Raw genomic sequence first — 5415 nt, 5'->3', positions numbered from 1 at the left:
TAGTTATAAAAAAGTTAGAAATTTTTCTTTTTTTTTAGTTCTAGAAATATTAGAAATGTTATAGAAATGTTAGAAATTTTAGTTATCAAAATCCAATCATTAAAAAAATGTTACTTTTTACGGGCATATAGCTAGTATTTGTTCTCGACGATGCCCGGCCCGCATCCTCGCCGTCGACCCGTCCGCGACGACGTCCGACTGACCCATGTCCGGGACTGGGCTCCGCCGGGCTGGCACTGGGAGGTGCTGCCTAGAGGGGCGCGCCGCTTGATGAGGAACCCGACCCCGGGTCCCGTCGTCTACCCTGATCTCATTTGGTGGCGTTCGCGTGGGCCAGTTTCGGTGCGGAGGGAGCCGGCCCCGCCGGAGGTGGTACGTCGCTGTGTCAGGGAGGAGGACGAGCACGTCCATCGCTACATGGTTGCGTTAGAGGGCGGCAGGTTCTCCAATACCTGGCAGTTTCTTCAGGGATCTCACTTCAGCTATGATCCTGTGAGGGTTCCTTCTCTTTGGGTGTCCACCGCCCGCGCCACAGGAACCGCGAGTGTCCTAGATTCTTCTGTAGTATTCGATCTTTATTAGCTACCTAGCCAGTGATGTACTCGATATATAATATTCAAGATGATGTATTCGAGATTATATATTATTCGAGACAATGTATTCGAGATTATATCTATTATTCGAGATGATGTATTCGAGATTATATCTATTATTTGAGACGATGTATTCGAGATTATATCTATTATTCGAGACGATGTATTCGAGATTATATCTATTATTCGAGACGATGTAATTTGAATACTAAATTGTTTTATATTTCTTTTGGCATAGTTAAATAAAAGCTATGGCGGACAATACCAACAGAGAGGGAGAACAGACCATGTTCGGTATAATACGCGGGCCAGATGATGATCAGAATGAAGAAGATTATGACGGCTCCGAATTTCTAAACAACACCGGAGAGGGTGATATGATATTCGATCACGACGACCGAATTGATGAAGTCATGAACTACGATTATGACAACACCGGAGAGGTATATATATTTATATAAGCAGGGATCTGGTGATCATCACATGTTTTAAATGAGTTGAAGATATATTAACGAATCGATCTTTCTTCTTTCAGCCATCCAGATCGAGCAAATCTTTAGGCAACAGGACGAAACGAGGCCCGAACAAAAATTTGAAGGAGGGCGTAAAGTATAATATCGAGGCAATCAAACCTAATGGCGAACCATTAGCGCCTAAGAAGATTGCGGACAAGTTCTTTTGTCAGTGCGCAGTTCTTGTGAAGGACCAACTCCCGATCTCCCTTCAAGAATGGAGAGAGCCAGCAAAGCCACGTCCAGATCTTACTTTTGTCGACGAAAGACAAAAAAGTCTGCTTTGGGATACTCTCATGGAACATTTCACCCTACCAGATCATTTCACAGAAGCAGATGTGCAGAAAGTCAAGGACGCTTCTCTTAGGAAGATGGCGGTTGCATTCAAGAACCACAAGAATCGTGAATGGGACAAGTACGTCAAGGGAGGAAGGAAGACTCCAGTATTCGAGGGAACACTAGAGAATCAAAGTGCTCATTGGGACGATTTTGTGAAATTCAAGGATTCAGAATTATCTAAGGAACGGTCAAGAATAAACAAGGCCAATGCCGCAAAAAAGGATAAGTTCCATAAGCTGGGGCCAGGTGGCTATGCGGTGGGAATGCCTAAGTGGGATAAGTCTGAGAAAGAGATGCTGGATGCAAGTGTCACTCCAGAAACATTGAGCTGGCCCCCCAGGTGCAGGACTTGGTTCTATGCGCATGGGGGGGAGTTGGACCCGAAGATAGGCAAAGTTTCCAAGAAGGCATGTCTGGATTGAGCCGAAGATAAGCTACTTGTTGCAATAGAAGAGGCACGATCCGGGTTGTTCGAGCCCAACAGAGAGAACGACGAGCTTACGCGTGCCCTGGGAAATCCTGAACACCCGGGAAGAACACGAGGCATGGGCGCTATTCCGTGGTATCAGGGGTTTTCGGACTGGAACGCCGACTACAGAACCCGTGCGAGAAAGAAGATTGCGGAGGAGAAGAAGAGGAAGATGGAGGAGGAGCAGAGGAAGCTCGACTATGAACGCCTTCAAGGCCTAGAATCAGCGCACGCGGACTTGGCAATCAAATTCCAGTGGCAGGAGGAGCAGATCGACTCACTTAGCCAGCAAAGGGGGTCTCAGCAGCTGCAGCAGCTAGCGGATGATCCAGCATTGGATACCACCGCCCCATCCATGCCGAGAAGCAGCGTGGGTTCCGCCCCGTTTGACGCAATGCTGGATAGATACCCTATGGATGATATCGCGGAGAACACTCGCGAGCTACACTTCAAAATTAAGAACATATCCTTGAAGGTGGCGGACGGCGTTGCTTATACAAATTCCCCCGATGCAACCTTCCATTGCAACCCGATTCCAGCAGGCTATGCTCGTGTCATGGTTGATGAGGTGGTGGACCAATATTCGGGGCTAGAGCTTGACATTCCTGGAGGTGACGAGGAGCACACACTCGGAGATGCCAAACATCGTATCATCCTATGGAGAAAGGATTGCATCATCTTTCGAAGGCCACCGACACCGCGTCACCCGACTCCTCGTCGAAGTCCGCCACCGAGTCAGCAGACTCCCGCTCCTCCAAGTCCACCAACGCGTGAGGCCACTCCTCCTCCTCCAAGTCCGGCAAAGTGTCAGGCCACTCCTCCTCCAAGTCCGACACAGCGTCAGACGTCCACTCCTCCTCCAAGTCCGGCACAACCTCAGGCCACTGCAAGTCCGGCACAGCTTCAGGCCACTCCTCCTCGTCCAACTCAGCCCCGTCAGCCGTCTCCGCCGCCTCAGCAATCGTAGAAGAGACACCCCGCAGCTATGGTGCGTAGCGGTACGAGTCGAGGTCATAGTACAGGAAGTACAGGCGGAGGCAAGCGATATAAATATGGTCCAAACCTCACTACTCCTCTTCCTGAGAGGGCTTACGACAGGACCGAGGAGCAAACCAATGCCATAGTGCGAGCAGAAGTCGACGCCCATTTTGGACCGAAACCGCCACCGCCGCCAAGGGAGAAAGTGCCTGTGGAAGTAGTTGACCACTTCATTCGTATGGCTCAACCACCAGCTCCTAAGCCTGTTGACACAGACTATGAGCGCCACATCAGGAAGTTACATCGACAACGTCTACAGAAGAAGGCGAGCTCGAGCTCGAGCAAACAACAAGCAGCTGTCAAAAAATGTGGGAAAACCGTTGCCCAGCTGGGAGAACAGGCGGCGCAATTGATCCCCCCGCTTGTTGTGCCACGAACAACACGTGACAGTACGCGCGCCCAATATTATTGTGGGCAAACAGTTTACGTTCCCGAGGTGGGCGATGTGGTAATAACCCAGGAGCATATAATGCAGGCTGAAACTCTCAACATCACTGTTGGACAACTCCTCGAGATCGAGGACATGCCTGTGCTTACAGAGGAGGAAATAAAACGAAAATATGCCCGGGGCCAACCTTTGGTCAAGCCAGAAGAGGTCAAGAAGCTCCCAACGAGAATGTATGAATTGCATCAATGGTACATGGACATTACCAAGAGATCCGATCGAGAGTCCCTCATGGTGCAAGTCAAGAAGGATCATTACTACCATGAGAATGCTGTGACCGTTGAGTATTCTGAACTGTTTCAGTTATACAATCAAGACGCACTCGACAAATCTATCGTCAGTTGCTATTGTCTGTAAGTGATTTCTTTTTGTAATTTAAGTCTCAAGCTAGCTGTAGTGATCCTTTTGATCAATCATTACCTGTAATTATCCTCACTATATTCTTTTCTGTGGTATTATGCAGGATCAAGATGTATGAAATGAGAAAAGGTGGACGCTATGGCATTGGTTTCATTGACCCAAACACCGTTAATGAATACACATGGAAAATAAACAAGCATTATGAAAAGCAGGTAGAGGACAACATGCTAGAGTTCTTGAAGCGTCTCAAATACAATGAAGATATACTACTTCCTTACAACTTCCAATGAGTCACACTTTCTTGTACTACAAATTCTCTGTTTTTGCCTACTAGCTAGCTACATGTTTTTGCTTACATATGCCCGCTTAATTAAGACATGTAAACGTGTGTGCATGCAGATTTCACTGGATCTTGTGTATCATTAAAGTTGACGCCGGAACAGTTCAAATACTGGACTCGCTACTCAAAGCAAATAGTGACTATAACATCTTGTTTGGGATAGTCAACAGGTAATTTCAATCATTATTAACTATATATCTCAGCCTATTTAGTTCGTCATTTCATGATATGAACTATTTAATAACCCCTGTATTCATTTTCTTTGTTGGCGGGCAGGGCTTGGGCAAGGTTCATCAGCGTCACGGAAGGCGAATGGAAACGACAGCTGAAATGGTTTCGACCCAAGGTAAGTAATTAAGTAGTACTAGCTAGCTAGCTGCCATCTCTTCAATTATCATGCTTGATTAATTATTATCTGATCAAATTAAATTCCATTCTCGTAATAAAGGCCCTGAAGCAGGCGCAGGGGACTGATCTGTGTGCATTCTGCGTTTGCGAGAACATTCGCATGATGGCGTCTGAAAGGAGCAGATCTCAAAGACAAGAATGGGTACGCTTGTGAGAACACTATTCACAATTTTTACACCATTATCGATAACTAGTCACACAACTAATACACATGCATATTGATCTCCTTCTTAACAGTTCAAAGAGGTGCGGGACAAGCTCCTAGAAACGGAGCGCGTAGAAGCACTTCAAGAGGAAATAGCGGGATTTTTGCTCGACCAGGTCATAAATCCGAAGGGAGAATACTATTACCCGCTACCGCCCCCATCGACCAGGTCATGAACCACTTCCAATTGTCATCGTGCTCCGAAGGCACCAATTAGGCTAATGCCACTTGCTCCGAAGGCAACATGCATATGTAGGAGAAATTGTATATAGCTATACATGTGTGTATGTGTGAATTAATATGGTGCTTTGTGAGACATTGATGATATATATATGATTGGTTCTACTAGAAATTCTATTTTTATATATATATATGCATAACGTGTACAATGTGTAGTATCGTAAAATACCAGCAAACGAAAAAGAATTAAAATGGAAAACACAAAATTAAATGAAAAAGAAATCATAAAACCAAAACCCCCCCAAACATTTTAGTACCGGTTGGTGTTACCAACCGGTACTAAAGGGCTCCCGGCCCCCGGAGCTGGCTCGTGCCACGTGGTTGCTCTTTAGCACCGGTTCGTGCTGACCCGGTACTAAAGGGGGGGGCCTTTAGTGATCACACTTTAGTGCCGGTTATGGAACCGGCACTAAAGGGCCTTATGAACTGGTGCTATTGCCCGGTTCTGCACTAGTGCGATGCCGAA

The sequence above is a fragment of the Triticum urartu genome, chromosome 4A (genome assembly GCF_056163025.1).
Source record: "Triticum urartu cultivar PI428250 chromosome 4A, HENAU_Tu73, whole genome shotgun sequence".
Classification (NCBI taxonomy): Eukaryota; Viridiplantae; Streptophyta; class Magnoliopsida; order Poales; family Poaceae; genus Triticum; species Triticum urartu.
Note: the sequence above shows the minus strand (reverse complement) of the source record.